The following is a 12,594-nucleotide window of genomic DNA, read 5'->3' as shown; positions in this document are numbered from 1 at the left end:
TTTATTTATATAAAAGTAGCACCCTAAGGCCTGAATCAAGGAACATACAGCACCTATGCAAATATGTACTTAAGACGCCATTCTGGACTTAAACTGCCTAACATTTTGGATTGCCTATTGACAGAAGTATCTTCAGTTACACCCAAAAGAGACTGGCTCTTTCTGAATATAATGTTTGTTGCTAGCTATAGGCCCACCAACAGAAGGGTGGGGGGGAGGAGGGAAAGAGGGCAGTTACCCCAAGGCCCGGTAATTCAAAGGGTTCCTGGACTCCCAGCTGCTAGTGTTGCTGTAGCGGCAGCCAGGAGCCCTGGGCCTTTAAATTGCTGCTGGAGCGCTGAGCAGCATGCTACTGAGCCCTGGATGGCGCAGTCCAGATGATGCTGGGGAGGGTCATGATCCGGGCAGTGCTGAGGACTGGCTGCTCCAACCCCACCTCTGCCCCTTTTGCTGGAAACCCTGCCCTTTGCCCAAGGTCCCAGCAAGTCTGTTGGCTCCCTTGGCTATCTAGTTTCTCCCACTGTCCATTCATAAAAAGGATTTTGGTTTTAATATAAACACGTACAATAGCATCATTCTCAATATCAATGATGCTTTTATCAGCTCCATCTTTAATGATTTACTGCTGGGAGTAGTCAGCACATATGTCTCTGCTGTGGTTGGTTGGTGGTTGTCTATTTTTCCATCAGCATCTCACTTGAACTACACTGCCAGCCTTGCCTGAGCTAGGAGAGCTCACTTAGTGCTGAAATCATTTATTCAGAACACAACAATCCTAGACTTCAAATAATGTTCATTATTTGGCTCACACATAAGCTGCTCACAAACCCGGATATTAAACTGTAACCAACTCAAGATTAGTTTTAATATGGAAAGCTGAATTTTTATAAAATGCAAGAGGGGGGAAATTGAGATGAAAGAGTTATGTTAAGTAAACTGTGGCTAACGGGGTATTTGTATCCAGAACACCACTTTGAATCATAACTTGGTTTCCCACTGACTTTTAATGAGAGTTAGATGCTTAACTTCCTTAGGCACTCCTGAAAAATCCCACTCATTAATATTAGTTTATGTTCTTCTATTTCTTTCCCCAAACAAGTGACTATGATGTGTGTGATGGAAGGAGCAAAACAAACAACTGATTTTGTGGGGTTCAGAGAAGCATGAAGATCAGTGTAGGAGCTCTGATAATATAGGGCTAGACTCTGATCTTAGATACACCTATATATACCTGGTAAAATTCCAAAAGACCTATACTAAGTTAAAACTGCTGCTGGAATTACTGCAGTGTAATTAAGATCAAGATTGGGCACATAATGTATTTTTCCAAAACACGCCTGAATTCTGCTAATCTGGCAAAATGAGTTTGGGATTGGGTCCAGAATGGATACACTAGTTGTACATGACTGTTTGATTTTGGATATCACTGTGCTTGAATGCTCAATGTAAGGAACTTTAAAGGTGCCTGATTTTCAAAGGGTGGGTGCCCAAGACTCTGAAAACTGGATCCCTTTAAAGTTCTTCAAATTAGGCATCCCAAATCAGAGTCAGCTCAGAAAATCTTGGTAGAAGTGTTTACATAAAGAGGCATTGGTGAACAAAGAAGCTTAAGGAATATTGTATGCAAAACCTTAAAAACTATTTCTCTCCTAGAATAGACACATTTACAAGTAGTTCTGTCAGTGGTCAGTTACGATTTTAAGGGTGTTCACTGCCAAGCAGTAACTACCCTATGTAAATTGACTAGGGATGGCAAATGTTGGTGCTTACTGCGCTTATTAAGATTTTTCTTTTCTAAAGCTGGAAAAACAAGATTTGATGGAAATGGAACAAAGTATATTCACTTCTTCCACTGGTATAGCTGAACGAGTTTTGCCAAGCTAATACACCACCCATTGCTGGAGACATGAGGATCAACATTTAATTCAGGCTAAGGTAAAATGTTCTCTTTAAGCACGTGCTTTTGACAAGGTGCACATGTAAAGTGCATCTACATCCATTTTATATCACACCATTTTGAGTCAGTGTCTGTCATGTCAGTGAAAGACTGAAGACTTGAATTAATTGAGACTTTCCTTAACCCTTTCCATCCCACTCTGAGGCTACATCTACACTGCAGGGTTTTTGTGCAAGACGTCTTTTGTGGAAGAGTTCTTGTGCAAAAACTTCCTGCACAAAAGCGCATCCATACCTCAAAGCGCATCGCTTTTGCGATGCACTTTTGTGCAAGAGAGCGTCCACATTGCATAGATGCTCTTGTGCAAGAAGCACCTATGCTTTGTTGGATAGACTCTTTTTGCACAAAGCGTCCACACTTGCTTTTTTTGCTCAAGAGCTGTAGCGCAAAAAGGAGTAATTCCTTGTAGAAGGAGGTATACCTACTCAGCAAAAAGCCCTCTGTTCTGTCGTTTTACTGTCGATTTCCTTGCTCTTGACGTTTTGCACAAAAAGCTTGTAGTATAGACACAGCCTGAGTGACATTCTCCAGACAGGCTCAGCATCTCTTTCTCAGTCTCTTTTTGTTGCTCTCTTTAAAGCTATTTGCATTAGGAATGTTATACATTTAAAAGGAAGTGTGCAGTATCTAATGTGTTTGTTGTTAAAGGAGAGCCACGCTGGTAATGTAAACAATGAGGCAATGCTGGAAATCTGTGCTAAAAGGCATCAATTACTTGATGAGAACATTCAGCATCAAAAGCTCAGCTTCTCCTTTAAGAAAATGTTACCGTTTTGGAAATTCTGTGCCACCAGCTGACAACGACACTCCAGAATTCATCGCTCTAACCTCAAAGGCGCCAATATGTCCAGTGCATCCCTGTGTGTTGATACAGTCAATGTGATGCCACAGAGTAGTTCTGGAATGTCTTTTGCGCATCTAACAGAGACAGAGGAATATAGAGGGAGGGGTGATATATTTTGTATGCTCTCCTGTATTCCTGAGTCACGTTACATTTTAGCATTGATCATATTTAAATAAATATGACTGAGATAAAAGTTATTCCAACGTAAGAGCCTAAAATTAGGCTACTAAATCCATATTTAGGCACCTAAATTAAAGCGGCCTGATTTTCAGAATGAGAACCTGCCACTTCTTTTGACTCCAAGGAGGACTGCAGGTGGTGAGCTCTTTTGAAAAATCACCTCCCGCCCCTTTTTAAGGTGCCTAAATACAGATTTAGGAAGGCTTAAGGCCGGGTGTCACTTGAAAGTTTTACTGGTATAACTGTTTCAGTAAGGGATGTGGTTTTAAGTTTAAAAGCTTCTGTGTGCATGTCGTTATACCAGCATGAAAGTGACTTGTCTTGCTATCATTATTTCCTATTCCCCTACAAAAATAGCTTGCTAATACGAAACATATCTCTACTGATGTACAGTAACTACATCCACACTTGGGGACAATAATGGTACAGCTACAGTGGTATTACTTTCTCAGGTTTAGAGAAGTTCTAATTTTAGGCATCCAATGTTGAGCTATCCATATTGAGCTCAGTTTCAAATCAGTCTAGAACTACTCCTATTTCTTTACTCCATAACTGTAAGCCACCTCTGTGAAAGCAGCCATTGTACTGATATTTCACAGCAGGGGATTCAGTGTGATGATTTTAAAGCAGGATTTGGAGATTACAGGTACAATTAAATATAAAAGAAAGAAGGGACTTTCAAAATAATCACCAGGTTCTGCCGTTTCTGTAAAGTGCCAATGCACGAGCACTTGGTTATCTGTGTTTTGTTGTATCCTATCCCTGAGACTTAGATTTTATGCTAGGATGTCTGAGAACCTTGCATACCTTTGATATTCAGTTTCTTATGTTCTTTCTGAGCCTACACAATGCCAATTTAAATGGAAAATCCTTTAAAGTCAGGGATCTTGAATTTCTGTGTTTATTCAGTCTCTAGCATATTTAGGTCAATAAATAAATACATAAAAATAATGAGTACATTTCTTGTAAGACCTACATTACTCAATTAAATCACTTTACATCATTTTTATCTTAGGTATCTGCTCTAGGGATTTGGACTGGTTTGCCTAAATCAATTTTAAACCTAGTTTAGTTAAAGTGATGCAAGTATGTAGTGTAGATAAGGTCTTTGTTCTGTTGTTTTTGTGTGTGTAGTTAAATATGACTTAAGTATCCGTAGGGTCATCTTGTTAGCTGGTGTATCCTGAGGACATAAAGTTTGGCTAGCTGTATTTAATCAATCTATTCATATACTGAGGTATTTGCATGGTCCTTATTAGCATAGTGTCTGAGCATCTCTTATGTTAATAAATAATTTGGTATCACTTATTGAGTAGTGAAAGCAAATACCTCTCAGCTTATAATAATGCAATATTCAGAAAAAATTGAAGAATATACACAAGCCTATGCGCTCACAGGGAAGTTATAGCCCCCTATGGAAAGCCTGAGGGAAAAAGCTGTGGGAAAGGGAGTAATGTAGGGACAGAGACAGGTTGCAGGACTTTTGCACTAATAGGCAACAGCTGCTGCACTGTACTAATGATTATGATCTGCTGCATGCATGCCACACTCTCTCTCCTGCCATAAACATATCCAGGTGTAGGTTAAGGCCAGCAGTCATGCAAACTGCTGACCTGCTGCAAAATCCCAACAACTCCTCCAGACTGCTCTCAATGTCACTCTTCATGGTCTTGGAGAAAGCTCCTGCAATGTCCTTCATACCTGACCACTCCTGCTGCATGAGGTGCTACAGAACCAGGGCAGTTCTGGTTTGAAGTGGGCATTCCAGAGCCAAGGTGAGATGGGAGGATTTCACCTTCTGTAAGCAGACGTGTATGCTTCTAGCTGTATTCCACATAGTATTATGTAACTCCAGCAATGCAAACAGGCGTGTTTAAAAATTTGCTTATGAAACAGGTTTCATTTTACATGCAAATGTTCCTATCAGCAATTCCCCTCTTTTTCCTTATTAGCCCAAAGACAGATCACTAGCCAAAACTGCAGAGAGAGAGAGAGAGAGAGAGAGAGAGAGAGAGGGATTGATTGATTGATTCCTAGGCATTCAGTCTCTGAACACAGCACAGATGCTGATCTCACAGACGTGTAAATCTGGACAAACACAAGTGCAGACTATAAGTTTTTCTAGACCTGATAGTGGCATAACAAAGCAAACATGGCCCGGGGTGTCAATATTCAGAGAAGACCCCACAGACATTACAATCACTACTATCTCTTAGGGTATGTCTACACTACAAAGTTAATTCGAACTAACGGATGTTAGTTCGAATTAACTTTGATAGGCGCTACACAAGCGCTCCGCTAGTTCAAACTTAATTCGAACTAGCGGAGCGCTTAGTTCAAACTAGGTAATCCTCATTCCACAAGGATTAAGCCTAGTTCGAACTAGCTAGTTCGAATTAAGGGGTGTGTAGCCCCTTAATTTGAACTAGTGGGAGGCTAGCCCTCCCCAGCTTTCCCTGGTGGCCACTCTGGCCAACACCAGGGAAACTCTATTGCCCCTCTCCCGGCTCCGGACCCCTTAAAGGGGCACGGGCTGGCTACGGTGCCCGTGCCAAGTGCAAGACTGCCAGCACCCAGCCAGCAGACCCTGCACCTGGCACGGCTCGAGCCATCCACCCGATGCCCCCCAGCCCTCCCCCTCTTCCCGGGAACAGGCTGGTGGCTCCCGGGAGCTTGCCCGGGACCGCAAGAGGCGGGCACCCACCTGGTCTAGTGCGGACATCGTGGACCTCATCCCCGATCTCTGCACTAGGCACAGGAAAGCAGCCGTCTAGGGCAGGAGAGCTCCCAGCCTGGCCACCCAGGAGCAGGTGTGCATGAAAATCAAGGTGGTCCACTGAGACCCCTGGCCCTGAGCCCTGAGCTTACAATGGCCGTCCTGGGTCAGACCAAAGGTCCATCTAGCCCAGTAGCCTGTCTGCTGACAGCGGCCAACCCTAGGGACCCTGGAGGGGATGGACCGAAGACAGTAACCAAGCCATTTGTCTCGTGCCATCCCTCTCCAGCCTTCCACAATCTTTGGGCAGGGACACCACTCCCTCCCCCTGGCTAATACCACTCCATGGACCCAACCTCCATGACTTGATCTAACTTCTCTTTAAACTCTGTTCTTGTTCTAGCCTTCACAGCCTCCTGCAGCAAGGAGTTCCACAGGTTGACTCTTTGCTTTGTGAAGAACAACTTTCTGTTACTAGTTTGAAGCCTGCTACCCATTCCTTTCCTTTGGTGTCCTCTAGTCCTTCTGTTATGGGAACTAATGAAGAACTTTTCTGTATGCACCCTCTCCACCCCACTCCTGCTTATAGAGACCTCTATCATATCCCCCCTCCATCTCCTCTTTTCTAAGCTGAAAAGTCCCAGTCTCTTTAGCCTCTCTTCATATGGGACCTGTTCCAAACCCCTCATCATTGTAGTTGCCCTCCCCTCTCCCACCCTCTCTCTTCCCCTCTCCCACCTCCTTTTCCCAGTCTCTCCCAGTTTTGTTCAATAAAGAGAGATTCTATTTTTGAACATAATTGTCCTTTATTGTGTACATCAGGAAGTGGGGCTAGGGAGGGGTAAGTGGAAGGAGGTAAGGGAGGAATGGGGTACGAGCCCCCGATGGGGAGGACTGGGCTGGCTCTGCGGGCTTCTGGGGGTGGAACCTCTCCTGCAGCCCCCCAATTGCCCCCTCTCCCCAGATGGCAGCCTGCGGCAAGTGCAGCCGGTCTGATGGCCGAGTGCTGTGATGTGCCCAGTGTGGGTACTCCGGGCAATCCAAGCCAGGACTGCTTTGCAAGCGGGGCACCCCTGAGAACTGTCTGTCCGGGGTGGGGGTCGGGTCCCTTTAAGCACAGCCCTCGGCTAGCCTGAGACAGCAGCTCCACGCTCTAAGTCCTCATCTGATGCCCTGCCCGCACTGCTTCCGGCCATCCTTAACCCCGGTTCAGGGTCCACTCTGTGTGGACAAGCTAGTTCGAATTAGCAAAACGCTAATTCGAACTAGTTTTTTAGTCTGGATGCGTTAGTTCGAATTAGCTTAATTCGAATTAACTAATTCGAACTAAGTTAGTTCGAATTAGCGCTGTAGTGTAGACATACTCTTACATTCTTATGGTATAAATTGTTCTGTGGTCAAATGGACAAAGATGTCCAAGCAACACGGCATTATTGATGTGTCTAATGATTCAATTAAATATTCATAGGAGCCAAGAGCAAGGGTTTGGTCCCAGAGATACTTCCTGATGCTTAAAAGTGTCTCTAGCCTAAATAAGGTCATATCTTAAGTAAGGATGTTAAGGACTAGTCAGACGACTAGTCAATTTCCTCCCCTCCTCCCGCCTTGCTGACTCTATCACATAGAGGAAGCAAAGGAGGGGAGGATAGAGGGGGTACTTCAAAGTGGCAGCACTGCAGAGAGCCTGTACCTGGGATCCGTGTGGCACTGTCGCTTTGAAATGCCACCTTGGCATTTCAGAGCAGCACTGCAGGGAGCCCGGGGGCAGCTCCTTGAGGCACTGCCACTTTGAAACATCGAGGGGCTCTTGTACATTTTGAAGGAGAAACGTGGAAGTGCCTATCGACTAGTCGAGTAGTCAATGGAAATTCTATTGGCTACTTGACTAGTAAATTAATCATTAGTTAATCTTTAGCCTATTGGCAACAATGATTTCTAGGCAGCACAGGTATCGCTATTTTAATTCTTTCTGTTCAGTACGCATTTCTAAAAGGAAATTTCTGTGTACTATTGCTGTGTCCATTAGTGTTTCTTCAGCCACTGATGTTTCCCCACATAGTTCAGCAGAGTGTTAGGACAAGTTTGCCTCAGTTTCCCCTTTAGTTGCCCAATCTCCATTTAGACCCATGTCTGATAAATTCCTCACTATAACTGCAGCCAGATGTTTAATAGTCTCTCCTTTTTCTGGGCAGTAAGGAGTCTCTCAGGAAATCAGTAACCCTCATGAAGAGTCAATAGTGTCTTATCTTTTGGGGTTCACACCCTTTTGTTCTTCAGGCTAATGCTCCTGCTAGGATTACTAGAGGAACCTGGGTTCCAGTCCAGAGATCCCATGTTTCTCCCAATCCGTTACTGCTTCCTATCATGTGTCTCTTGTAGGCCATTTCCCAGAGTCACATTCTACAATCCTGTTCCTTTGCAGGTCCAGCTATCTGGGCAGTTTCCCACTTGTCCACTGATGGAGACCCCTGTTCTCAGTAGGTTCCCTCAGCCTCTTTGGTAGCCATCTCTCTCTTCAGCCCTGCAGTCTATAATACTGAACCAAAGAAGGGCTCATTCAAATAGCAACTGGATTGCAAGCAGAACTTGCAGTCCAGCTGACGTGGGGGGTGGGAAGTTGGAGGGAGGGCAAAGGAAAAAATTGCCTCAGGGCCTAGCAATACTAAGGAGTCCAGGGTGCCCAGCCATCTCTGTTTCTCTGCATGAGCTGGAGGGCGGGCGGAGGGAAGCGCTCACTGTATTCCCCATGGTGATGAGACCTGGCTGCCCTTGGTCCCCACCCCGACCAAGATCCTGCCCCTTCCAAGGAGCCACTCTCTCACCCCCCACAAGCCTGTCCTATAAAGTAGCCACCAGAGCTTTCCTTCTGGCATTCTCGGGGCATAAGTCCTCTATTTAAAACGGTCATGTGTTTAGATTGGATCTACTATCTCATGGATATGGAAAGCCTTATTCCACGTCACATAGGGATCACCCACGGTTAAATATTTAATTATGATTTCCTGTTTGTTCTTAGTCTTAAGTTTGGTTCCTGAAGACTGAATTAGAGGCCAGTTTGTCAGCTGGTGGAAACTCATGTGCTTCTGCTGAAGTCAGTCATATTAACTTGCATCAATTGAGCCCTAGTGGGGATTGAAAAAAAATGATAAAAATAAACTTCCTGTGAGAAAGTATAATATATTTTGTGAGAATTTTGCAAATTCATTCCTCTGTCCCCACTTGTTATGAAGAAAATATTAGGGTTAAAATTTCTTTAAAAATTCTCCGAGTACTTTTACTGGGGCTGGATCTATAATATTCAGATCTAGATCTGAACTTGTCAAAAGTTGGGGGTTTGTTCCTGTCACAGTTCTGCCTCCTGTCTTGCTTTACTAAAGGACACATGCCATCAGCAGACTGTAATAATCAGAAAGTGCTTTTCTCTCCTTTCAGGAAATTCTTCATGGTAAAAAAAAATCCTTAGATAAGAGTGGGTAATCTCAAATACATCTAGTGCTTCATTACCTGTGCACAGTATGTAAGGCAAGATAAAAGTTTGGACTCTGTTCTTTACTGGTTTAAACACAGATGGGTTAATGCTTCCTTTCAAGTAGCTTAGATTTTTTTAATGGTTTACTAGGCAACAAATTTAATAGGAAATGATTAAGTAAAACCAAGAAGTCTTGATAAGAGACTATTCTCCAAGGTTTGTCATTAGTATAGGTGGGTTTTTTTAAATAAATAAATGCACACTTTATACTAAAGGGGTTTACACACATCTTCAACGGTAGTAAGGGCTGGTGCACAATTTCCTGTTTTTGTGCTGTTAGAACTACAGAACTGCTCAAACTGCCAGTAAAGACCTAGGGTGTTTATCCAGAAGAGGTGGAGTCTGTTGTCATTCCAGGCTCTTCAGGGGTATTCTCAAGTGCGTATATGGAAGTTAGAGCAGTTCCACAAGTAACCCCTCCTCTCCCCCCCAAATATCCTGTGTAGATGTCGTTAGTACTTTCTGCTTATCACTTCACAGAGGAAATACTGCTTTTGTTGTTTTAAACAATGGATTTTGTTGTATGAGACAGCTGAAAGGAACTTGGGAACTTCTATAGGCACAAGAGGCAGCAGCCTACCCATAAAAACTGGTGCCTTTACTCAAATTGTAGTATGAAATTCATCTACATATGCTGGCTGTTGTTTTGTTACCCACTTGCAGAGCTAGAGTGGGATCTCAGATCTGAATCTGGCTTCTAATCTCTTAATGAAAAAGAGCCATTGCATACAATGGGTAAGATTCTGCTTTGATAGGATTTGGATCCGACTCACAGTAGGGTTGTTTTGATTAAGTGTAATGTAAGGTTACGTCTACACTAGCACTTTTGTCAGTAAAACTTCTGTCCATCAGGGACGTGGAAAAAAAATCCTTCCCCGACCAATACCCCCACAGACATGCCATTGTGGACAGCTCTATAGCTACTATTGCTTGTTGTAGGTGGTTTAATTATGCAGACAGGAGAGAGTTTTGCCATCTGCATGGAGCAGTAGCATGAGAGTGGCACAATTGCAGAGGTATAGCTGTAAAGTCCGTACTGTAGACTTAGTCTAAGTGAGACCAGAATCAGGCCCAAAAGGGCACTAATATGAAAAATATCCAGGATGGTGTAAATCTTTCAGTTGTGCCAGGCACAGTTTGAGGCTGCAAACGCTATGAGCAAGTCTGTATGCAGTTACTTCACTTAGGGGAAAAAAAGCTTAAAAAACAACCAATCTGATAAGAATGATATAGAAATAATATCTATGCCACTATGCTTTCATAATTAATCCACTTCATTCTGTTGCCTGAAGAGTTTTTTGTATCTTTTTGATTGTGTCCTGAACAACATGCATTTAAAAAAAATATAAGCATCTACAGAACTTTTTCTGGTTCTGTAGTCACAAATGAGTCTTTTTGACCCACAGGTAGGGAAAGCCAGTGTAATAAATGCAATCAATCACAGAGGGATCTTGAGAACCCATTGAAACTAAGTTCAGTTCCTAGCTGCAGATTTCCTGAGTGATCCTGGGCAGGTCACTTAGGGCCAGATTTGCAAAAAGCCTCAGTCTGAATTTTATTGTGCCTCAGTTTCCCTTCCATGAAATGGGGATGACAAATCCTTTCCCCCACCCTTTGCCTGTTTACCTTGAATGGGCCAAATCCCCAAAAGTATTGATTTCAATTAAAGTTAAGAGCCCTTTGTGGATCTGTGCCTAAACTATTTGGCAAGGAGCTCTTCTGTGTCTGAAAACAGTGCCTAGCACAACTGTTAATTTGAACCGTAGCACCAACAAGATCCAGTCATGGAAAAGGACCACGTACTATGTGCTGTACAAACACAGAGCAAAAATGATGCCCTCTGTCTCAAAGAACTTGTAGTCTAGGTATAAGATGAAAGACAACCAGTAGATGCAGCGGGTGACAGAATGGAGTCATGTTTTTGTACAGATCTCTAGACAAGAGTTAGTACAAAAATAAAACACTAAAATCAAATTCCATATTTTGACTGTCTTGAGAATTCAGCATATATTTCTGCATAAAATCCACATTGGCCTGTTTGACACTGGAAATTACTGGAAATTGTTTTACTCAAGCTGTGTATATACCTGGTACTGAGTCAGCTCAAGACAGTTCCACTCTTGAAAATATCAACTATTGGCCTTTTTTAGTTTAACAAAGTTGAGCCCCTGGCCAGTTTCCAAAAGAGAACAATTGAGCTCACGAGTATTTTCATAGGAGATAATTTGTTTGCAGGTTGAAAAACCTGAAGCATGAAACTTCACAAGAATCTAATTGTTTTTCTGCATTTCCACCACATAGCCTGGCTGAAAGAAAACTAATCCTGTAATGAGAAGAACACATGGCCATGGAGCGCAAAACAACTTAACTGTTGAATGAGCTCTTTTATGGAGGGCAGTTCATAAATCACTGTCAGTTGGAGGGAGGCATTTCTTACCCAAATGGCAGAGCTATTTATTTAAACTCATTTCCTAGGAAGCTTACTGATTCCTGAAACTGCATTTTTGTCTTTAAAATTTGATTTCTTTCAAAATATTACCTTACGATCACTAGATATTTTGTAATATTCTGATGTAATGTGGTGTGCTATTCAAAAGCTTAAATTTAAAGACAGAGTGGATTCAGTAAAGTTCTTCACATGATTTCTTGACAACTGCAGCTCAATGCAGTATTTTAGTCTGGGAACTAAGAAACATTAGCAAGCTTTCCCTTTGTCTTTGGCTGTGGCTTTGACAAAGCTCTGCTTCTCGACAAATCAGTTCTCCATCTTTACTTTATGTGAACACCTACCATCTAAAAAATACTGAAATTTAGTAACATGTCACTGGAATGAGGAAGCTCAATTAAATGGTGGATTAATCCCTTAAGACTTTTTTCCCCCTCTTAGAGCTGCATGTGGTGCTGCTTTATGAGAAAGCTGACTCTGCTTCTTCAAAGCTTGTAATCTTCCTGTTATCAGAGCTGAATCAAATGAAAGGGGTAGTTCCTGCGTAATGGGCCCTGCCAGTGCTAATCACTATTTCATCAGTATTAGCCACACAGTGGTATGAAGTCATTGACAATCACACTCGACTTTTTTGAACTGAAAAATTGTTTCAATATGACTTGTTTCAACATTTCCTTTAATCTGATTTTTTAAAAGGTTGAAATGGAAATAAAATGTTTAGATTTTGTTGAAACAAAATTGTCCAGAACTTTTTTTGCAGTTTTTGATTTGCCAAAAAAAAAATGTGTTTCCTGTTAAAAATGCCAAAAAACAAACAAACAAAAAAATCATTATTCTTACTGCTCCCTGGGTAGTCACTTCCCTGTTTCTGTGTAGAGGCAAATTTTGCTTGTAAGGAAAGTCAGGCTCTTACACAGACTCT

Source organism: Pelodiscus sinensis, chromosome 17 (assembly GCF_052426305.1).
Source record: "Pelodiscus sinensis isolate ZL-2025 chromosome 17, ASM5242630v1, whole genome shotgun sequence".
Classification (NCBI taxonomy): Eukaryota; Metazoa; Chordata; order Testudines; family Trionychidae; genus Pelodiscus; species Pelodiscus sinensis.
The sequence above is the reverse complement of the archived record's forward strand: the minus strand, read 5'-3'. Positions refer to the sequence as shown.